Here is a 24,839-nt window from a genome sequence, read left to right as displayed (position 1 = left end):
CACAATACAGCTACATGTTCATGTTATTTCCACATTAAAAATCTTCCATAACTCCCCAGGACCTATCAAATTAAATAAAAAAGCGCTTCAGCCCAGCAAACCAGGACAGCCACAAGATGACAGACTTCCTGTCTAGACTTATCAACTGCCTCATCAACGGTGAAAAAAATCACAAGTCTCAGCATCAAGTTCCAGCTCAGTCCATAACAATAGCAGCAGAAGCAGTGACAATCATTGAGTGCTTACTTTGTTCTAAGGGCTTTATCTGTAACAAACTTATAAATATTAAATAGCTGTGTAGCTTTGACCAATTTCCTCAAGCTTTCCTTAAGATTTTCTCCTGCTATCCCCCATTCCCCCCTATCAACATTCCACTCATCTTCAAAGTCACGTCTGGGGTCACTGTCTTCATACCCCGCTCTGAGCCCAGCCTGTACTAGATAAGATTCCCCTGTCTCTGACTGCTATTGTCCTGCGCTTGCACCTCTCAGGACACTTACTTTGTTTTGCCTCTCTTTGCACTTACTTATTCTTATCTTCCACCCAATGTTGAGCACAGGTGCTGTATCTTACCTACCTGCATAACTCTTGTAGCTACTAAACAGGACCTTGCACTTGGAAGGTAACTTCTGACATTTCTTGAATTGAATGGAATTCAAAGAACTCTGAATTTGACTTTCAGCTGTCCAACTTACTGGCTGTGTGACCTTGGACAAATCACTTAATCTCTGTGTTGTTTCCTCATCTGTAAAGATGACTGGAGTATATGTGTTTTATAGTGCTGTGTTGAAGATTTAATACCTAATGCACGTAAGGCACTTAGAACAATGACTGGGACGCACCGTGAATGTTCACTAAGTGTTAACTATTATAAGTGTTAATCATTTTAAGTTCTCAACAGAGCAACCTTCTGTCTCATATGACACAGGAGCTCTTCCTCTCTTTCCTAGAGTCATGGGTCTTTTTACATGTACAGAAGGAGTACCGTGGTTAAGTGTCAACTTTGAAGTTGGTCTTGAACTTTGGCACTGCCACTTTCTAGCTGCGTGACCTTGGACATGTTACTGAACATCTCTGGGCACTGTATGCAATGTGGGAACCACAGTAGTACCTACTTCATTGGGTTGTTCCTTGGATTAAACGTTATACATCTTACCATTCTTCTCCCTGTCACCTACTCCAAAATCTCAAAAATTCTGGTGGGTACTCTGTTTTTCAGCTCTTCAGAAGAGATTGTGCTTCCACAGTGAAAAATGGAAGAACACTGAAGTCAGATAGACCCAGACTGAAATCCCAGCTCCTCAGCATTCGTGATTATCAATTAGGAGAAGATGGACTGACAGTAGTGGCTGGCCCTAGAGACTGAATTCTCTTTCTACAACAATTTTACTTCGTGATTTTATGCAAGTTAGTTCTGCTCACTAGGCCTCAGTTTCCACAGCTATAAATTGGGACTATTGAGAGGTCCAAATGAGATAATCCTAGTAAAGAATTTAGCCCAGGGCCCAGCAGCTATAAACACTCATGAAATATTAGCATTTGCTATAATTGCTTACACAAGTTAATCTAACTGCCAATTGCACCTTTACTTAATCTGTTCTCCCTTAATTGTTTTACTTTCCAAGAAAGGCAATATTGGTGTTAGGCCCAGAGTTTCACTTGAGTTTAGGATAAGAATATGGACCACTGTTCTAAACCTTTCAGTTTTATCAGGTCATCTTCAACTAAAACGGGACCCGAAGTACTTAGCTTCCTAATACAAATTCTCTGCTTCAATCTTATAGTCTTACTTACCCTTTTCTTTTCTTTAATCACCATTTTCCAACTTAGATAAAAACGCTGTCAGGGCTTACCAGAGTCTCCAGGGTACTTCACAGTGAGGTCCAACACCACCGCAGCCGCGCCAATGCCAGCAAAGCAGCCCTCATCCTAGGAGGGCTGCCCAGCTCCTCTTTTCTGTCCTCCCGTCTGCACATGTGTTGTTATTTACAACATTTGGCAAAGCAAACCCATTTATTGACATTTTTACATCTCCTTCCATATGTTGAGCATACTTGCTTCTTCCTATAATGCTGGCTCCCAGCATGGCTCCTGATCTGCCGTGCTGGCGAGACAAATGGAATGTAATACCCCCAGACTCCCTCTCTCCCCTCTCTTCGCTCTCCCTGCTCTTCTCTCTTTCTTTCTTTCTTTCTCTCTCTCTCTCTCTATTAGTAGATGTTCCAGAGCCTTGCTCACCTTTAATCAGCACTTTCTCAACTTGAGTGACTTCCTGAGTCTCACAGATTCTCATTGTCTCCAGCTGTGTTAAATCCGGAAGGCTGAGTGTTTTCATTCTCTCCTCCTTAACTTTCCTTGTTAGCACAATTTGCTCTTGATCTGAAAGTAAACCACTGCCCCCAGCTGCTTCAGGTCACTTTTAAAACCCTTCCCTTCTTTTTATATCCATTTGCTGAAGATGGTTTCTATCATACCTCTCTTTCTCTCTCAAGTCTACAATTGTAATACCCTCAGGTTCCTACAGAACCCAGGGCTGACTGGACTTCTGCATTGCCACCTCCCATCTAGATGGAGCTGTCTGCCCTTGGCCTGTTCAACCAAGGGCCACAACTGAAACACTGACACAGGGCTGGGCAGTTGTGGAAATAACTTCCAGTTTCTCTCGCTATTGTCAGAAAGTCACAATTCAAGATGATCCGTAATTAGTCTCCCACTTCTAGTGCCATGTGTTGTTTACAAGAAAGAGCTGACCCAGATTCTAGCCTAGAAAAAAAAACAAACTGAAACCTTCATAAAGTCCTTTCTGACCTGCTGCAGTTGGGACCAGTTCACCACATCCCTCACCCACTCCAGCAACTGATCAGGGGCTAGGGCTCGTGGAGGATGGAACCAGTCTTGGTAGTAAGGTTTCTGGGGAAAACCTACAAAGCATTTGGGGGGAGAAACTGAGCCAGTAGAGGACACAAGTAGAAACAGCTAGGTGATTTAGTTGATAATCCACCTTTTAAGAACTCATAACTTAACTGTCCTGGCCTCCACACTGCTTTACAACAAAGACCATTCTAGAAATGAAGTGGGAAGAGGATGTATACCATCCTTCTACTTGTCCAAAAGAGTTGGTGGAATGCTTGTGCTATGGTATGGATGTGTCCCCTCCTAAATTTAGATATTGAAACTTAATGGCCAATGTGATGGTATTCAGAGGTGGGGACTTTAAGAAGTAATTAGGCCATAAGGGCTTCTCCCCTCATTAATGGGATTAAGGTACTTACAAAAGAGGCTTCATGTAGCATTCAGCTAGCTTGCCCTTTCGCCATGTGGGGACACAGCATTCCTCCCTGGTGGAGGATACAGCAATAAGGCACCATCTTGGAAGCAGAGAGCCACCCTCTTCAGACCACCAAACCTCAATCTTGGACTTCCTTGATCTTTGACACCTTGATCTTAGACTTCCCAGCCTTCAGAACTGTGAGAAAATTAATTTCTCTTCTTTTTAAATTGCCCAGTCTCAGATACTTTGTTATAGCAGCAAAAAATGAACTAAACCAACTTCAATGAACTGAAAACATCATAACAGACCCCATGATAGTCAAGACAATGGCTTTGATAGTACAGTCTACAGATTCCTGACAAATACAACTAGAACATTATGAGGGGCCCATCTGGGATTCCAGCAAGACCAATGGAAGCTCTTTACATTAGAGGAGATAACTAGGACCCCCTTTACCTTCCTGCTCTTCTAACCAATCCTAGCACCATCCCATATGTAGAACTGGAAAAACAGCCAACAACATTGAAGTGCCGTATTAAGATGTTAGAGATCAGTGTTCACCACTGGATTTATAAAACCTAGTTCAGTACCAAGAATGGGGTGATATTAAAGATGAGAAACATTATATTAGGCTTGCTTGTCTTTTTGAGGAACTATTGCTCTTTGTCTCTTTATATAGTTACTTAATAGCTCTACCTTTCAGATGTCAGTGACACATACAAAAATGGTCATTAAATAAATCAAACCAGTTTTCTGTGTACCCTCTCTCTACCAGTTCATTTATTTTTCTCATTTTTTATATTTCTTAAAACTGGTTTTATTATTTTCCTTCTTCCAAACAGAACTATTGTTTTTTCACTTACAATGTACAATTACCTCAAATACTAAACATGAAACACCTAAAAGTGTAATAAGGGCATGAGTCTTAACAAGAAAGCAAGTTTAATTGATCACATAAACATGGTTTGCCCATGGCTTAGATGTGTCAAGGATGAAGTCTGCCTTCATCGTGCATGGCTCAGTCTTTGTTCATTTTTCTTGTGGTGGATTCACCTCTACTCATTCACCTCATTCACCACTCCACCAGAAGTCACAGACACCCTTCAGAGTGTTTCTACCCACCTATCAAAACCTGTGTAGTGTGGCTGTGGTATAGAGCATTTGCTATTTTATATACTTTATGTAGGGGTGGTCAGGAATATGTCTCTGATCAATAAGGAAGAAGGTGAGGCTGGTAAAGAGAGAGTGTACAAAATGGGTTCAGAGGGAAAGCAGGTGGCCAGGACATGCAGAGCCTTACAGGCCTTGGAGAGGACTTTTTGATTTTACCCTGAGATGGCAAGCCACTAGAAGAGTCTGAACAGAGGAATTTCAAGAACTGACTTACGTTTTAAAATAATTTATTTGGCTGTTATCTGGAGAATAGACCAATGGAACAATGACAGAAGTAGGGAACCTACTAAGAAACAATCACAGTAATCTAGGTAGCAAATAGATGATGGTGATACAGACCAAAGAGGTGGCAGTAGAAACAGTCAGAATCAGCAAGAACTTGAGTCTGGGTGTTTTTAATGTACACATGGTATTTGCTGATGGACCGGATATAAAGTAGGAGAAGATTGAAGAGTAATACCAAGGTTTTGGCCTGAACACCTAGAAGCACAAAACTGCCATTTACTAAGATGGAGTAGACTGTAGCAGGAGCAAGTTCAGAGGGATAAAATCAGAAGTCCAGTTTAGGACATGTCATGAAGAGTCCTATTATTCATCTAAGTCATGAGCAGTTGGTGCCATGAGTTCAGAGTTCAGGAGAGAGGGGAATAAAATAGATGACACTTACAGCCATGGGACTGGATGAGTGAGTTTAGTGAGAGAAGAAGTCTAAGGCCTGAGCCCTGAAACACACCACCATTTTAGAGGAATAATAATGGTACCATTGCATGGGGGTATGTTATAGGGATTCAATTAGATAACACGTGTAAAGCACTTAAAATAGTATATGAACCTTCTTCAACGTCAACAACCAGGTGTGCACATGCACACACACACACACACAAACACACAGTCCCCCTTACCTCTTACCACCTGCTAGCCCCTGCCTCCCCTAGAGCACCTATCCCAGGACTCAGCGACCTGCACCTAATGGAATTCTTCCTCACATTGTTCTGTAAGGAAGTGGGTCGGGAAAAGGAAACCTTGTTCTCACTCTAAAAGCTACAGAGGGGAAAATAATCTTGCTTGTATTCCAACCTGGAATTCTGAATATTTTTCCACCACAACATAGCTTTAAAGATCTCTCAAATCAACACTCCTGTACTTTACATCAAGTACATCATGCATATAACGGGCTTTTGGGCTAGTCTGGGGATCTGGTCATAATTCATGATGCTTCTCTAGGAAAATATATCCCAAATTCCAAACAATGTAATGGACACCCACATTCAAAAGGCTACAGATTGTCTCCAGACATAAAAGCACACATATAAATTCTAAAGATGGATGTATTAGGACTTCCTTTTAATAGCAATGGTCTGTAACATATAGCTATATTGTAGGTACCCAACTAATAAAGTCGAGCAATAGTCCCTTTGGAGTGCCTGTGTTAGTTTAGTCTCTGTCAGATCTCTCTGTGACTCTCCCTACCGCATTCCCCTGTGCTCAGCCAGGCAATGGAGAGGACAGTGTAGATGTTTAACTCCAAGATAAATCCCCAATGATGCTATCTTTCTCAATCATAGCCCTTCCCTTGCTGTACTGTAATTGTGTAGTTGCCTCTCTTCCCAACCTGCAAATGGAGATTGTCTACCTTATTCACATTATATCTCTAGAACTCAACATTGTACCAGGTATCTAATACAGACTAAGTGGAATTTCTTGAATGATTGGAGAATCAAAACTCAGTCTTAGTCTTAGATTCTAAGACATGTAAGTCTCGAAAGAAGGAGGAACTTGGAGGACATACCAACTGAGTTAAACCAATCAGTCTGGGAAAGAGAGTACAGGAACACTGGAACTTTTTCTGAAGTAACAAGATCTAGGGATTTATACCCAGAGAAGAGCTACTTAGGTTGGCTTCTGGTAGCCCAGAGGGAGAAAAAGTCCATTCATGGGACTAACTCAGAGTACCAAGCTTAAGCTCCAAATCTTGTTTTCCAGATAACTGTAGTTTTTAATTTAAGTGACAATGTGATTTTCCTGGAGTCCACAGCCCTGAACTCTTAGAAGTCATATTTCAGGACAGTTTGATTAAGTATATGCACATATGTCAGTCTGTTTTTACTAATCATGTTTAAATGTACATACATACATTTATGCATTCTCTTAATCTGCAAACTCTTAAAGCTTACCAGTGCTTTTCTCTCCTTTCTTTTGCCATATATAATATTTTACGGTATACTGTTTCATCCTCCATGATAATCAATTATGACCCTACCTTATAGCATCTTAATATCAAGAATGACATCACACACATACAGAGACATGCACACATAAACACACACCCCTATCTCATAACTAGCATATAAGAGGCATTCAGTAAATGTCTAGTGAACTGAATTGTTTAACTGGCTGTCTGTGCTTTTTTTGTTGTTGTTCTCTTTTAACAACAATTACCTATAAATAACCAATAAATATCAGAATTGTAATAGACTAGAGTCTTCCATTACCATCAGGAACCAAATGTGAATAACAGCAGCATATAAAACACATCAATGGCAAAGCTAGTCCAGTATATGCTCAGCAGGTTTATGACCTCGGTAGTATTTTCATAGAGAAAACTATACATATCCAAAACTAACTTGGGATTTTTTTAACCTGATAATGGTTAGATAAATCAATGACATATTTTGACTGTGCATAAGGGAAAGGCTGCTGGTTATCATTCAGGTCTGAATAATATCCATGGATATTAAACCATTTTCCTCTGTAATTTTATTCTTTAGGGCACTTTTCATATAAACTCTCAGGAAAGGAATGAGGGTACATTTATAAAACAGAGATAGTATTTTAACTTTTGAATCTTACATATAAACTCACATATTTCTCTTTAAAATAATATATTGAGAACCTGCTGTGCGCAAACTATCTTGATTCCTCTTAGATGATTCAGAGTTGGACAGAAGGACTCATCCTGAGTGGGTGGTAGAGGAGAGCACTGTGATTATGCAGGGACATTCCGACCCAGAATGGAGGTGGACATCAGAAGAAGAGCAGAATAGGCAGAGCTCTGGGGACTCAAAGGGGAAAGGGATTTAGCTGGAGAGAGAATCACGCAATGATTCAGGAATAGGCAGAATTGGAGAATAGGTACAAAGGAATGCAGCAGACATTTGGAGAAAGGGTGGTGGGAGGTAGCTGGGGGGCGGAAAGAACATTCCAGGCTGAGGAAAAATCTTGAGCAAATATATAGAGAAGGGAGAGTTTACAGCATATTAAAAGAACTACAGGAGTCCAGACTGACACATGGGGCAGGCAGGAGGCAGGGGGAAGCCATATTGCCACGTACCTTTCATGACATAAAATCTGTTTCTAGCTCAGTAAAGGCCAGGAATCAGGAATATTGTTAAGCAACAGAGTGCTATTAATATCATAATAAATATTAACAAAATTCCCTAGCAACTCAGTTAAGAGTTGGAGAAGGGCATATGAATAGAAGACCACGTAAGCAGCCATCAACAAGGTTCTGCAAGAAGTGAGTGATGGTAGGTTTGGAAAGGATGAGACAGGTAAGGATAGAGAAGTGGGAGAATTAGGACAAATCTCCTCAAAAAAGCATACTGAGTGGGTTTTGGGAAAGGAGGAAATCCTTTGGAATCATTGCTTTGTGAAAATTAGGGATGCTGAAGACTAAGAAATAACTTTGATCTCCAGATTGGAGTTCCAGTGCCTCCAAAAGTGCAGTTCCAAAGAGGAGGAACAAAATATAAATTGAACACAATTAGGGGGTGAGTAGCTGGGAAAGAAACATAAGTAGCACGTGGCATAGAAAAATGATATACCACTGCCCGACTGTACTCTAAGGGGAAAGTCAAGGCTTATCTTTTCGAGGTGAACATTGTCTTACTGCTTTACTACTCACATTATTTTTTTCTAAAGCAGGAAGTTGCTCTAGGCATTTTTGTGGATTTCCAAATATTTGTTGAAGTATTTGTGACACTGTTCAATTTTTCAGAAATACTGGATTAAGACGAAGTTTTTTATTTTTCTGTATAAGAATATCCCAGAAGCTCTGAAGATGTTTCCTCTTGGTCTAGATTAATATCTAGAAGCCCTTTATTTCATTGAAGTTTATGTTAAAGCAATATTCAGAAAATGCTCAGAAAGCCCTGACAAGTATCTGTGTCATTTATTTTTGAGTAATCTCAAAACCTGCCTGAGAATACAGAGCTGCTCTTGGCTCTAGCAATCCAGGTCCCGTCCCCCACTGCCCCCTTGCACTTCATATCATTATGCCCAAACTAGTTTTGTTCTAAATATTTCTTTTACCTCTGCTTCAGTCCATGTCCTGACAAAGCGCCCCATTTGCCATGGGATGAACACAGTTTGGGCCCACATTTCATCTCTGGAACCCAGCAGCACACATCTTAGAGGGAAACTGATGACCAGCTGTTGATTCCTGGTCACTTGGAAATTAGGTTGGAGGTGAGGTCTTCTGCACATGACTCAGTATTCTCAGGGCTCTATGACTATTGGTTAGGGAGGGGAGAAATCCTCTAATAGCTGCATGTTGCCATCCTCTGCTTCAACAGCAGAAGCCATTGCTGTGTTCAAGAAATACCCACTTGAGCAAGCTTCTGGTAGGTGAAAGTCAAGCTCTCTAGGCTAATTTATTGGCCATACAGAGCAGCAATTCCATTTTTTAACTTCAGGTAGGCAGCGAATTGTTATGTCCATTGCAAAGCAGGGAGTAGGGAGGGTAAGTGCCTATTGCAGAAAGGAGATGTGAGCAGGCTGTGAGGAGATGAGCTGCTCCACCCTCTTGTCCAATGTCAAGACACTTGAAGGGAAGTGAAGAAGGATTTTCCAAGGCTTCAGTTCTTCCAAACCAACAGAAAAGCCATAATTCCAACATTCTTTAGCTACTTCAACTTGAAATGATTTCTCTATAGTCACTTCTGTCCCTCCACACAGGTTGGTTTCTGTATTATGTTAAGCAGAGCAGTTGAAATGCTGTACTCTCCAGCATCTGATGGTGACTGCTGCTTCCACTCTCATGGAGCACAGAATGATGGTGACTGCTGCTTCCACTCTCATGGAGCTGCTTGACTTTATGATCTAACACTGGAAGTCAGGAGTTATGTTTATTCATTCAAGAAACAATCATGGAGGGTCTCCCATGCTCTTGATAAACAAAACAAAGCAAATTGAACAATCATGATCCCTGCCCTCACAGCTTTCAGGGTCAAATGGGGATGTTATGAATCACCCAGAATGGGTCTTCTTTCTCTTTTCCAGTATTCATCTAACAGATGTTCTCATGGACTCTTTTTTAAAATTTGAAGCCAAAGATGGAGTATGCAGGTGGACTAAGTAACACCAGTGAAGAAGGCGTAGTAGATAATGGGAATGCAGTAGTGCGTGATGCTGGGAATAAAAATGCCTTTCATCTTTTGTCACCTAAGCTATTATGCTATCTGACCCTCCACAAGCCTTATGAGATCACCAGGGCAGTTATTATAATTCCCATTTTACAGAGTAGAAAACTGAGGCTCAGTTGTTCAACATCTCATGGCTAGAACAGCAGAATCAGAACAAGAATGAAGACCCCCTGAATCTTGATGTTTCCATCCCACTAGGCCAAAATAATGAAGGCAATATTTTTTGGTAAATTGGCATGCATGAAGTGAAACAAATAATCCATAAAGCTATGTAGCATTATTTTTATGGTTAGGTAAAAAGTAATCCACTGAATATTAATAATGTAATTAGAATGCTATCAACGGTCATCCAATCTATCCAAAAATTTCAGTAATACTTTATGAGTGCTCGTTACATGCAAGATGCTTAGTCATGAAGGGCACAGCGGTGAGTAACAAAACATGGTGCCAGCCCTCTTAGATCAAATCCTGAAGGTGGAAGGTTCTTTGTATCATGCTGTGATATTATGATATAAAAAGAAACATATATTTTGGTCTTTGTCCAAGGTTCCTGGCTCACAGCTCCTGAAACCCTTGTAATTTCCTAAGTGATTAGAGTGATAGGAGCAATAGGAATATCTTTTGTGAAAATATTTTGTCTTTTGTCCTAGGTTTTTTAAACAGTTCACAGCAGTTACAGAGCAAGAAAGATGAATGTGTCTTCTCTTACTCATTGCAAGCCCCTTTCAGTCAGGAGATGTTTGGAAAGTCCCTAGATAACTGCAAGATGAGGGGCTGGTTGCCAGCGGGAGCTAACTATGTGATTAAAGGGTAAAACTTTCAGTCCCCCAACCCTGACCTCAAAGGAAAAGAAAGGAACTGAAGGTTGAGTTGATCACCAGTGGTCAATCATGTAATCAATCATATCTGAATGATGAATCCTCCAAAAAAAAACATAAAAGAACAGAGTTTGGATTGCTTCCAGGTTGCTGAATACATTCATGGGCCAGGAGGGTGGCACATCTCAACTGCAGGGGGACAGAAGCTCCTGCATTTAGGGCCCTTCTAAACCTCACTCTATGTAACTCTTCATCTGGCTGTTCATCTATGTCCTTTAGAATCCTCCCCTTCTCCCTCTCCAACTCTGGTACGTAATGATACATGGACTCTGTGGGTTTCTAACAGCTTATTTACCAGACATAAAAAGTGAAAAACAGAAAAGCAGGGGCAAAACATATGAGTTAATCCATTTTTAGGATAAAATTATTGTTGAGATCTTCAAGGCTCAATTTATAAAAATGATAAAATGAGTCTAACATTTTTGGGTAACACATAAAAGCTAGAATCAAATTGTATAAAAACCACAGATGCTGTGTGCTGATGCCTGGCTTTGAATTCCAGCTGTGCCACTTGCCAGCTGTGGGGCCTTGGCAAGCTATTTAACCTCTTTGCGCCTCAGTTTTCTCATCTGTCAAATGTGGATGCAGATACTATGAGGATCAGATGTCATGTTATGAGTAAAAGATTTAAAAGAATACCCTGCACAAAGTTCTAGATAAGTGTTACCTATTAATACAAATATTATCTACTGAAAAGAGATTTGCCAGACAATACACTCAGAGTCCTAACAAAGTATAAAAATAACAAGTTACCAATTCCTACAAAAATCAATGCCATCCTTTTCTCCCCTCTGTCAGTTGAAGACCTGGCTAGGATGTAGGACACATCCATCTTGCCATCTCTAGGGTGGAAGTGCCCTGGCAGAAGGCAGTATAATTAAAAGCAAACTCAGAGAAAGGAACAGAAAAGCTCCTACCATAAAATGGCTAACTTTAAAGTATATGGAAATGTTTGATCAGCTGCTGGCTCAACCTTAAGGATTCCCTGAAAAACTATCAAATACCTCTCTCACTAAAGATAACAAAAGTAAGTATTCCCGCAGTCTTTAAGAATAGCTGTGCACGGAAGATGAACATTAAAATAATAACTACCATTGGTCATTTTCATGAAACATTCCAAGGATGCTATGATGATTTCTTGCAAAGACTGGAATATACAAAGAACGAAAGAGCTGGCAGCAACTCTGGTGATCATTTTGCCCAATACTTTAATGACGTAAACTAGAAAACTGAGGCCAAAATGTTACTAAGGGAAAGCCCAATCTCTCACAAGAAAATCACAGCCCATCTAGGACAAAAGCCCAGCTCTTTGAATTTCCCACTCTGTGCACCCGGTGATAATCTCTCTCTACCACGCAGGCTGCTGGGAAATAATAATAATAATGATAGTGATATAAGAACAACAACAAACACCTATAACACATTTCTACACATTTTATTAAAACAGAAAACCTTTATTGAAATTGTAAATAACAGAAGAACAGTACATTATGTACAGAAAAATAAAATCCCCTCTTTTACAATATGGCCCTGGGCTACCCAATTCGCACTGCTCTTAAGCTAGCCTTTCCTTCCCGGTTTCCGCCTCCTTCACTCATAAGTCCCATCACATGTCCATGTCCACATGTTATACAATGAGCTTCTCCTCCCTTTCTATCAGAACTCAATGTCCTCCATTCTAGTGCTCCAAAGTCTTACTGGAAATTCGTCATAAGCAACACCAAAAACCTCAGGATAAATATGCTGTCACATACTACCTCCTCTCCCCATGTCTGCATTTAACAGGGACTTTCTTTTTCTTTACTCAAAAGTAACTAATGTAGTCATTTTGGACAGACTGAGAGATCTTTTAAGCCAGAAGTTTTTAAAATTCCAGTACATTGTCATGGTCTTCTCTGCTTAGGTGAAGCTGGTACTACTTCCTAGCCCAAATTCACAAATCTTTATGGTGGTGATAAGAAAATGATTACAAACAATTGGCGATGTGCATAAACAACTGTGAGTTATCAGAATCGGGACAAAGGGCGACAAAGGATCTACAAGCATCTTGACAGACAGGGCCAACTGAAGGTGCATTAGAGAATCACAGCAATGGAGAGTTTCACCCAACGTCAGACCTTTACTGTCCCAGATAATATTTACAGGTTCAAAGGAAATGTCAATGACTTATCTCTCAAGAAAGACTTAGAGTGGGCAGGTCAGACCTCTGATGGGTGTGAAATCATTTTTTTGCGTCGAAGATTTTCATTAGATATTGCAGAATAATTATGTTCAATTTTGAAAAACTGAGTACAGAGCATCCTTTTCAGGAAGAACAATTCAGAATGCTTCCCTTCCCAATTTTGGCTTACATGGCTTTTATTGTAATGACACTTAAATATATACAAACATAAAACTTAATTCTTATAGTTTCAGCTCCTCTAAAACCATCAAATGCCAACTAAAAGTTTTAACCAAATACCAACAAAAGTGTAACACCAATTCCATTCAAATGAACATTTACTTAATATTCAGATGATGATGTTTTCCTAAGAGTAACCCTCCATTTTCATTATGGCTATGAAACTGAAATCCTCAACACAGGTGTCTTGGGGTTCAGAATGCTCTCACTACCCACCATGCAGTAGGGTCTGTCTCACATTTTTCTTTTTTTTTTTCTTTTCTTTTCTTTCTTTCTTTTTTTTTTTTTTTTTTTTGAGATAGAGTCTCGCTCTGTTGCTCAGTGTAGAGTGCAGTGGCGTGATCTTAGCTTACTGCAGCCTTCGCCTCCCAGGTTCAAGCAATTCTCCTGCCTCAGCCTCCCGAGTAGCTGGGACTACAGGCGCTGACCTCCACACCTGGCTAATTTTTGTATTTTTAGTAAAGATGGGGTTTTACCATGTTGGGCAGGATGGTCTTGATCTCCTGACCTTGTGATCTGCCTGCCTCAGCCTCCCAAACTGCTGGGATTACAGGTGTGAGCCACCACGCCTGGCCACATTTCTTTATCCACAGCAAAACTAAACATACTGGACCAGTATGCCATGCAGTCATATAGCCTTCACTTGAGGCAAATTACATAAGTCCATTGTTCATTCCCATAAGCCCACGGCCACTAAAATAGCATTGGACCAACTGGATTGCAAATAAAAAACATAAATTTTGGCACCAAAACCATGCATCAGTATTATTCATTATAAAGTAGGTTCCACAAATGCCTTTACAAATCCCACTTTGACAAGGAATGGTGGGCTGTGGTGACAAAGAGACCATTGGTGAGTCTGGGCTTCCCACTTACTACCAGTATAATTATAGGAGAGTAACTGAACCTTCCTGAGCCTCAGTCTCCTCATCTAAAGAACAGCAGGATGAAAACAGAACTTACCTCACAGGTTTGTCAAGAGGACAATATGTGATAACATGTGGGTCCTTAGCCAGTGCTTGGTGCTTAATAGGTCCTCAATAAATATCTACAATTATTCCTGTTCAGTTGCTTTGTATCCAAGTTCCACAAAAGAAGAAAGAATGTGCTCTCTTACCAAAACAGAAGCATTTCAAAATAATTTGAGTTTCAGACAGAAGAAGCACTTAATATGACTGCCTATAAAAAATTCAGACACTGCTCTCAATCATATCTGGTGCTTTGTTATGTCACAGAGATGTGGTACTAGGTCACATTCTGGAGAAAAGAGACCTATTCACCCACGCAAAATGAAATTAGACAAACTTATCATGTAGAGTTACTTGTTTTTTTTTCCTTTCTTTTTTTTTTTTTTTTTTTGAGACAAAGTCTCGCTCTGTTGCCCAGGATGAAGTACAATGGCACGATCTCAACTCACTGCAAGCTCTGCCTCCCGGGTGCCCGCCACCACGCCCAGCTAATTTTTTTGTATTTTTAGTAGAGATGGGGTTTCACCGTGTTAGCCAGGATGGTCTCAATCTCCTGACCTCATGATCCGCCCATCTCGGCCTCCCAAAGTGCTGGGATTACAGGCGTAAGCTACTGCACCCGGCCACTTGTTTTTATAGTTAATAATTGTGTGAAGAGAACAAAGGCTTTAAAGACATTTGAAGGTGTTGACATCTTCAAGTTTGTGTTTCTGAATTATTTAGAATAAATATGATGGATAGTCAGTTCATTTTACCACTGACTGACTGCCCGCCATATGCAAGTCATAGTGATGAGCATAGCAGGGGCCATTGCGATGAATGAGTAGGCTCAGTCTTTACCCTTGGGGCACTTACTGTCTACAGGGAGGTGTAGGTAAACAAGTAGGAAACTTAAAGTCTACTGAACTCTAATTTCCCTAAAGATGGGAATTATGTCTTACTGGTTTTTATACCCTAGTGGTCAGCACACCTCATTCATAAGTAGAGATAAATGAATCAATGAAATATATCAGTGAATAAGATACACAGGTTATCTATGTATGTGCCATAAATATAGGTTCAACAAAGAGTGATGGCTCTTCTGAGGGCTCAGGAATTGAAGAAATATAAAAGAGATGGAATTTGAAGAAAGACTTGAATTTCAAGAAACAGAGATGGGAGAAAATCCAATTATAATTTTATATAGTTGCAGTGTTTTCTAAATTGGTTCGCATTAGTAAAACAATTCTTACTCTGATTATTATTATATCTAGCACTTCTATAACTCTTCATATCTGAAAATTGTATGCATTTGCTTCTTAGGTTGTTATTTGTTACAAAGACTTTTGATTTATTTATAAACAACTTGGTGGTTCATTATTTGTTAGAATAGGAAGCCGAAGAAGTAATATCTGGTCTCTTGCAGCTGTGTCTCAATTATTACTATTGGCCTCCTGGGGTTCTCTAATAAGTAGCCATAAAAAGTCAATTTGCAACTAGGAAAAGAAATGCATATATTTGGTAGCATTTACACTGCCATGATTGACAATAGATATAAATGACAGAAACCCTACAATTTTAGAATAACTTCATCTTGATATTAGCATAAAGAAAGAGGTATAGGAATGGTGTGTTTAAGCAATGATTAGGATACTATAAAGGCTGCATATAACTATCTCAATAGGAAAAATCTAAAAGCAAGAAGAGACATAATTTTGATACTTTGGAAAATCACTCAAAGGACTGGCTGATCCAAAAAGGAATAATAAAAACTGAGTAAAAAACACTTGAGAAAAAAAACTGTTATCTTACAGATAAGCTCTCACCAAACTAGATTATGAACCATTTCTAGATAAAGAACCAAGGTTAAATTCTCATCAACTGGCCTCAAATGAGTAATACATTTTTTAATATTAAAAATAATATTAATTTAATATTAAAGGATATTAAATTTAATATCCTTTAGCTATGTGTATATATTCTGCTATCTGAATACCACTCCCCTTTTTGTAGAAGAGGAATAATATCTGTTTTCAAGCCCTAGGATCATTGAGAGAGGTAAGAGAAGAAGAATGAAAACAGAGGCTAAAGGTAAAGTCCCTAAACAGTGAAAGGGAGGATGCTGCCATGATCTGGGATTGCATTTTTGGAAACGGGGCAAGAGGAGTGCTGTTGGGGTTTGTTGGGAAATCCACCATGTCTAGCTCCCAGATATATGGAAATGGGTCCCAAATACTAGTTAGGTAAAGGTCTCTAACCTGCATTATTCTTTGGATTTTCTTTCCTATAAGATACGCCCTTGAAAGTTATACTGTCATAAAAATACCCAGGATTAGTTTTCATGAATATCCATTAAGATATTTCTAATTTTACTCAGATAAAATAACCTTCTCATAGTATCACATCTTGGCTTGAACTGTAAGACAATAGCCAGGGGTGGTTGTGAGGACATCATAAAGGTTGAGCTAAGAGGAAGAAGCTAAATGAAGGGTAAAAAGCACCAAAAGCATGGCATATGTTTAATCTTTATCACCCAAGACAAAAGTCTTTGGATAAACAGTCATCTTTGTATACGCATAAGATTTTAAAGACTATTTTAAGGAACAACTGAAAGCATTATGAGGAGCTGCCACATTTGGGGATTCCACTTTTAGAGATCCTGAAGGTCATTCTGTGAATCGTAAGTGGTCATTCCCTTCAGTGCTTGCCATATGGCTTCCTGGGAGCTGTCTGGTAGGAAGGAGCACAGGGGAAACCGCTCACCCAGATTTCCCCACAAGGACACTGTGGACTGCCCCATGTCCCATGTAAGCTATTGAAAATTACACTAGAACATAAGTGAGCCCATCTAGAGCCATTCTAAGTGTCTTAATGTCCCTAGTTTCCACTTTAATTATTTGAGCAGTTTTCCTACAGCCTGCAGGAAGTGGTTGTTGGCTCGATGAAGGTAAGTTGGATCCAGCGCAGCCACAGGAAGCTCTCTTCAGGTTTACCATTCCATCTCACCTCCACCTGGAGCTGGCCCTTCCAAATCAGTCTGCATAAACGTAGGGGCTATGATAGCCCTCTTAACCTTCCAAAACAAAAGACACCGAACTCCCAGTGTGACTACAAACAGAATGGGAAGGAAATCTCCTCTCCCCACCCATAATATCTCAGGAGGCTGAAACCAAACCAGCATCCAGGGTGCAAGCCAAGAATCCCCACCATGTCCATGTGTGATGGCACTTAGACACAAGGTCAGAAGGTCAGCATTTGAAAATATGACTGAGCAAGTATTTCAATTCAGAGCATCACCTAAATGTCACCTTGTCAAATTTTTTTTGTTTGCCTTGTCAAATTTTGAAGTGTAATGGGCAGAACAGAAGTCACCAAGAGACAGAGAAATAAGAAAATAAAAGCTACCAAATAAACACATTTTGTGATTACGCCAGTTGCTAAATACGTTTCCTGACCAAAATTTGACACTTTTTAAAATAAATAGTTGCTTGTATATCACAAAAGATCAAGTAAATATTAATGCCCACAGCAGGACAAAATTAACATATTCACAAATTATTAGTTTTCACTTGTCAAGGCTAAGAAATTTTGCTCTTGAGCAAATAAAATTTGTTTGAACCACCATTAATTTATCTGAATTTACACTGCTATTTCAAAATTCAGGTGCTGAGATCTGTAATCAAATAAATAATTTCTTTCTTGATAAGTTATTAAACCTCATAACAGAAGTCTAAACTGAGCATTGATTTGTCTCGGCCAGATACTGGGCTTTTAGCTTCAATAGTTATAGAAGTCAAAATAAATAATCAATTAAATTAATCTAGCCTGACTTTTAGACAAATTTATGGGGGAAGATAATTCAAATTGGCTGTTTACCTCAACAAATTGGTCAATATAATCAAAATACTATAATTGATATGGTAGCCTAATAGTAAATGTAAAGCCTTTTTTTTTCTTTGAAAAGACTAATTGGAATAGTCATCAAATTAGAAAAATGACCATTTAAGTGATTTTTAAGAAGATTCCAACTGGTTATCTCAGTTATTTATTCAAAACGGTTTTCTCTGCATTGTGTCTCAGTGAGAAGAAGGTGAACAAAGACCTGCCTGTCTGAAGCTTGCCCGAAAACAGAAGGTGAGCTAGTCAAAACCAACTAAAGCAACAACAGAACCAATGCAAATAAGTGCCCATATTTGCTGTCAATATTTTTCAGGATAATTTTTCAGGATTTAAAAACTGTTTTTGTTGAATTGAGAAGCCAGAAGAAGCATACTGAAGCAGTTCTCACATAAGCAGAGTTGGTTCTATTCTACTTAGCGTAGGTCTGCCTTAGCAGATCAGCAGGCTGTGATGACAGCTGTCAGCAGTCAAGTCTCTCACTGAGGCTGCTATATTCATGGGCCAGGCCACTGATAACAGAAATATCAGGAGACAAGCCATCCATAGAAATCAACTTTCCTACAAACACTCATGTATGTTGAATCTACCAGATCCCCACCCACTCATCCTCAACTCCCTAAAAGAAAGCCTAACTTCCTTGAACCAATTGTTAGGCATGAATATTTCCAGGGCAGGGTCTATCTCTGGAAAGCACTAACACCATTCAGCCCTTATCTTCACCAAAAAGAGTGCTTACAAGAAGGACAGAGGTGACAACTGCATTCTCCCTCATTGCTTGTGGGAATGTTCATTAGTATAACCTGCTAAAAAAACAATTAAAGGCAATGTCAGTATACAGAGAAAGCCTTAAGAAGATCTGTTTGAGCCAATAGTTCCACTTCTAACAATCTTTCCTAAGAAATAATCCAAAACATAGAAAAAATTTGTGCTCAAAGATGTTTATCAAAGTAGTATGTATGATATTTTAAATAATTGGGAACGATCTGAATGTTCAACAATGGGGAAAGTGTAAATGAATTATGACAAAATTATGCATGGAAATGCTATGCAGCTAATGAGAAAAATATTCAAAAAGATTATTGGCCTCATGTGAAAGTTATTTTAAATTTTCAGGGAAATGCACAGCGTGCAAAATTCTGTACACAGTTATAATTCCATTTCTATAAAAATATGCATATAAAAATTGAAAAGTACATCAAAATGTTTATAGTTATTGTCAATTGCTCATGGTAATATGTTATTTTAATTCTCTTTTTATACTTTCCTGTATTTTCCAAAGTTTTTCTAGAAAGCGCATATGTCCAAGAAAAAAAAAATTAAAACTTCAGGGCAGAGGGTCCCTAGTTTTCCTGCTGAGTGGACAGGCCTCAGCAGACACTGTAAAATATTTCTAGCCTTCATGAACAAACTCCATGTCCTGCCTGTCACTCACACTTGATGTAAACCCTGATGATGACTCCTTCTTGCACTCCACATCATGCGTATCCTTTCCTCGACCTTGGCTTTGACTTTCACCCTTCTCTGTTTATACTAAAACACCCCTCTGGCAGTACCTCTCCTCTTCAAACCACAGTCGCCTTCCCGCTTCACCAGCTGGACCCAGTTCCATGTCCTGATCAGCCCTTGCCTGACACTGGTACTGACAACAAATAAGTTACCCCTGGAAAAAAACAATCTATTTGTACCAAAGAACAGGGCAAGGAAATACAACATTCTTAATGCATTATATAAATGTATTTTATACGCATTGGACATCTTTCTTCTCACAGCCATGGTACTATACCAGGCCCATCTATAATTGATTTCCTGTTATTAGTAGGTCCCTATTGTGACTATCATCCTCAACATCTGTGCAAAGCATTCCATTTTCCCGTGCACTTTCACAAACTCATGGTACGTCACCCTCACACCTCTGTAAAGTGGGGAGATTAAGTATTATTTTCCTAATTGTACAGATAAGAAAACTACAACTCAGAGACCCGGCACTGAGTGGCTTATTCCCTCTGATCCTAAGGGTGTGCTCTTCTGTAAATAGTGATGATAATACCCACCTCGTGGAGTTGTTGTAAGGATTAAATGAGATAACGTATGTAGCATGCTGAGCAAAGCATCTGGAACAGGGGCAGCACTCAACAAATGCCAGCTCCTATGACTGTTAGGTCAATGGGAAGCTCAAGGTCACATAGCAGGGAAATGACAGCACCAGGATTGAGATCCAGGCTTTTTCATGCCAAGTCCGTGTTCTTTATACTTCATTCCCAACACTGAGAAGTATTAAGGCATGGCCCATGGCTTCAAAGAAATTATAATATTTTGGAACAGGTAAATCTCAATTACAGGATACAATAAAGCAATTATTCCCACAAAGAACTAAGGAAATAGCAATAAAATCTAGGACCTAGTTCTAAAATAATACATTTTTGGGGGGGGTCCAATAGCTACCATTACAATGTTACATTGGTACAATGTCTTTTTATGCATACATTCCAAAGCTTAGGATCCCCAAATTTCATCGCTGGTCTTACAGTAAGTTGAGTATAGAAGATCTGATATGAAAATAAGGCTGTTTCCATCCATACTATAAAAAAAAACTTTTCTGTGGGCATTTTGAACTGGAGGGAGTTTGACCTGTATTTGGAAGCATTTCTTTAACTTCTGGAAAGTACCATTCATGGTCACTCATTTTTAAGGGATTTTTGAAGTTTCCGTTGAGTTTAAAGCTGCTTCCATCTTTAAAAATATTCCTCAACTAATTAATTTAACTTACAATATATGACACCTGGAGTTGGTAACAAGCGAAAAGACACAAGAACAGTGAATACTTTATAGGCAGAGGCAGAAAACTCTTCAGGAAGACAAGGCACATATCTGTGCACAGACACACACAGAACAAAATCATTCTGTCCCCTCTCTATTCTATGCCATAATAATAGAATCCAGTATGACCAACCATGGCATTACTATTTCTTTATTTACAGCAATACTGGCCTCCTTATAAGCTGGCAAAAGAAGAATTGAAAACTCTGTGTTGTGGGAATGTTGACGCTCCTCTATCTCTGAAAAGGTAACCTATTAATGAATACTTGAGAGACACACATTTTGAAAGCTATTTAATGTGCTGTGTGTTTTTATACTACCAATATACATTTCTTTCTTAGATAAATAGATGATACTCAACTAAGAGGTGGCCCCTATCAAAACTATGAAGTAGGAAACTTTGTCTTCAGAAACACTCTACCTTTCCCTCTCTATATTTACCCTAGGGGCAAAGGGTGGGACCTCCATTTCCTGAGCACCTTCACCGAGAGGGACTTGTGCGTGGTGCCTGGTTTATAGTACCTGCTTCAATCCTCACAATAACCTCACAATATGTGCATTAATTGCCCCAGTTTCTCAGACATGAGAAAACTCTGGTAGAGTTAAAGTAACATGTCTAAAGAAAAGAAACTGGTAAGTGACAATGGAGATTCCTCTACTTTAGTGCCCATGCAGGCAGGGTTCTCCTTCCAGAAGCATGCTTCCCCAACCTCAGGCACTCCCATTAGCTCTGTAAAATGGATCGGTTCACACCAAGCTATTAAGGAGAAGCCACCATTTGTGTTAATCCTCTTTGAAATATTCCTATGCTCTAAGTGATCAGACAGGTACGACCTTAACCCGGACCAATGGTTCCAGTAGCAGAGAATTTGAGAAAGCAAACAGCGAGACTTCAGAATGTCAAGACTCCCTAGAGAGCATCTAACCAACCTCTTGTTCCATGAATATACAGATTTAAAATAATGAAAGCCTGAGATGGGATGTGACTTTGCGAACATCACACAGCAAATCAGGTGTAGAGCCCAGTCAAAAGCCAGGACTCCTATCTCAGTCTAGTTCTCTTTTATGGCGTCAGCCACAAATATCCAAACCTAGGGCAAAAACATATTCCAGGATAAAAAAAAAATTATTTTAATGCATTAATTCACATTGGTAATTCAGAATGCTGGTCAGAGCCTGGGCTTCAATTCTAGGTGCACTTCTCACAAACTGTGTGACCTACGCACGATATCCTCTCTTTGCCTTGGTTTTCTTGTCAGTCATCTGAGAATAACAACAGTGCCTGCCTCATAAGGTTAGTGGGAAGATCAGATGTGATAAACCATGTACAGTTCTAACTTCCTTGTGCTCAGTATGTAGTAAGCACTGAATAAATGTTAGATATTATCATTATTATCCCTGTTACCACTAGTAGTAGTTCAAATAACTGAATTCATAGTATCACTTTTGGGGATAAAGGTAGAAACAACTTCCTGTTATTAAGTTTGTCTCTCCTTCTTCTCTAAAAGCAGCTTTACACAGTCTCAGAAATGAAGGGAAATGAGATCAGTAGAAGGTGGCACCAGAAATGAAGAAATTACATTTGAAAATAAAAGTGCCTACTGAACATTTTCATTTGGTTGTTCAAAATAAAAATTCTCCATCTTTCTTAAGTCTGCTCTTATTTACTCCCTAACTCAGTTAAAAGCCTGACCATCCTCTAGACATCTAAGCTTCTCCTTCCATACCACCATCCACTTGGTGACCAATGCTACTGATCCTCCCCTTGAAATGGCTCTGTATAGATCTCTTCTCTTTCCTCTAGGCCATCTGGTTCAGGCACATTTCATTTTATGAGTTTTGGGGTTTTTGTTTTGTTTTGGCCTGTGCCACTCCAATGGTCTAAAATTTCCTCATTCCTTTTTGCAACCCCACCTCCTCACAACTCCAAAGTCGTTTTTGCAAAATGTAAGTTAGATGAAATCATTTCTACCATTAAATAATTTCTACCATTTCTCCTCCTTAGCAGGGTATATTCACAATCCAGCCTCAGTGAAACCTTTCTAGACATTCCCGTCTTCCCTCAGAACATGTAGGGGTCCTCCTAATGTGACCTTTCTGTCATGTGTGTATGTTGTTCCTTCAATGTGGAACACCCAACCCCTTCTCTAGACAACTCCTACCACCTATTGGGATCCAGACCAAATGTAAACTCTTCCAGATTCCCTCCACTCTTTCTTTTGTTGGCTCCCACTAAACTTGTTTCTATCTTCATTAAACACTCATGATGTTGAATCATTATCATTTATTTTCTTCTCCTTTTCTGCTAAATTGATTTCTGGGAGGCATGGGCCTCATCCTTTTAGCCTCTGGCACAGGACCTAGAAAGCACACAGTAGGTGCCCAACAAATAATTACTGATTCGATTGAATGGATGCTACAGAAAGTAAAATGAACAGGAAAATGAGACCTCGGACCCTGTCAATGTTAGTCTCAATAAAAAGAATTTGTGATATGTATGACTATCTGCAAATGATTATGCAAGTGGTTTTTAACACTGTGATGTGCACTTGCAAATGAGAAAGCTCTCGAGTTCCCACTTCTGTCTGTTAAATGTTCATCACTGGAGAAAGAGTCATATCCTCCCAAATTTAGGTGAATTCTGGAGGACCTGCACACATTAAGCATTTTAAGAGCTCTTGGAATCATGTAGCTTTAGATGAGAACACTTTTCCCTCACAAAATTCTATGCACTGGACTCAGGTAGTAGATGCTTAATAAATGCTGATTTGATTTGCAGTGGATTTGAAATCAAAGTGCAACTCACATTTTAGACTAATTCAACTCAATGACTGATCATAATATAATAGCTCTAAGGCTAAAGAAAATCAATGAGTATGCTGAAAAGCAGCCAAATGCTCACTCCCCTGCCTAGTTCCACCATTAGTGCTGACCTGCCTCTTGATCCTTCCCAGCTTTTGGGTATTTCCAACTTCACTGTGCCCCCAGAATACAGAGGCCGGTTAGCAAGTGTTGCGTGGTGCCTTGTGATATCTTTGTTCTTCGTTTTGAAGTTGATGTAATAAAGGACCATAAAGACGTGAAATTTGAGTTGCACTGTTAAAGTTGTCCTACATTTCCTAAAGTCTCCCCTCTGTATGGTAAGTGAAATTCTGGCTGAAGGGAGAGAGAAGTGTGAGTTGGAATGCTGTGATATCCCTTCATCTCTAATTGTGGAAAATTGTGGGAATGCGTATTAAAGGAATCCCAGAAACTTTTGTTTTTACTAAACTGAGACTTTAAAAAAAATTCATTTGGCAGTTGAACACGTCTATCCCATTGTAAGAAACAGGAAAGATTCAAAGCATGCACTCTGCTATAATTCATTTTGGGATAAGAAAAAGGCAGAAGTGCCTTGAAGAATAAATCATTAACTAAAAGGCAAACCGAGGCACCCTGGAAACCAGCGAGACCTGGAGGCGGCCAAGGGATCAGGCGGCTGGGATTTGCCTGTTCCCTCTAGTGACTTCTGGAGCGAAGCATCCCACAGGCAGGACGAACCCGGCACACTGCGCTCCAGTCCATTTCACTTTTCAAACTTGAAGTTATTTTTAGATGACCCAAGCCCGCTAATCCCAAGCAGGACAATTCTCAGCCCGCTGCACCTCAGCGCACCTATCACCTCCCCAGCCTCTGCATTTGGCAAGAAGGGGGTCTCTCAATCTTCTTTGCTCTCTGCATCTAGTTAGCTAGCCTCTTCTATCCCCCTCTCTAAGCCTGTCTTGGGGATCACAGGCGTCATCCTCGTTCCTTCACTTACGCACCTGCTGCTGCTTCCAGGAAGGCGAACCCCCGGGCCACGAGCAGTGGGGAAGGGGCTCCTTGGGACCCGCGCCCCCTAGAGGGGGGTCGCGGGAGATCTCCGTCCCCACGGCCGCAGCCCGGACTGACCACAGATCTGGAGACAAACCCCACCCCCGCCGCCGCCCCCGCCCTGCACCCAGACCCGGTCCCGCGGCCAGAGCCCCGCCGCGGTCCCCCGGCACGACC

General features: G+C 40.0%; 1 protein-coding gene across 3 annotated transcripts in view; it reads right to left on the bottom strand.

The window, feature by feature from the left end:
* RCAN2 (regulator of calcineurin 2) overlaps window positions 1-24,839 on the bottom strand; it is a 257,618-nt gene that overhangs the window by 231,811 nt on the left and 968 nt on the right. Inside the window, exon 1 of one of the 3 annotated variants that reach the window (XM_015449345.3) lies at window positions 24,614-24,755. The exons of the other annotated variants lie outside the window; for them this stretch is intronic. The gene's annotated coding sequence lies outside the window, so the exon portion shown is untranslated. Of the gene's footprint in view, window positions 1-24,613; window positions 24,756-24,839 lie in introns of those variants that run through there. 3 annotated transcript variants of the gene reach the window in all.

Source organism: Macaca fascicularis, chromosome 4, assembly GCF_037993035.2.
Source record: "Macaca fascicularis isolate 582-1 chromosome 4, T2T-MFA8v1.1".
NCBI classification, from domain to species: Eukaryota; Metazoa; Chordata; class Mammalia; order Primates; family Cercopithecidae; genus Macaca; species Macaca fascicularis.
Note: the sequence above shows the minus strand (reverse complement) of the source record. Positions and strands in the feature narration are given on the sequence as shown.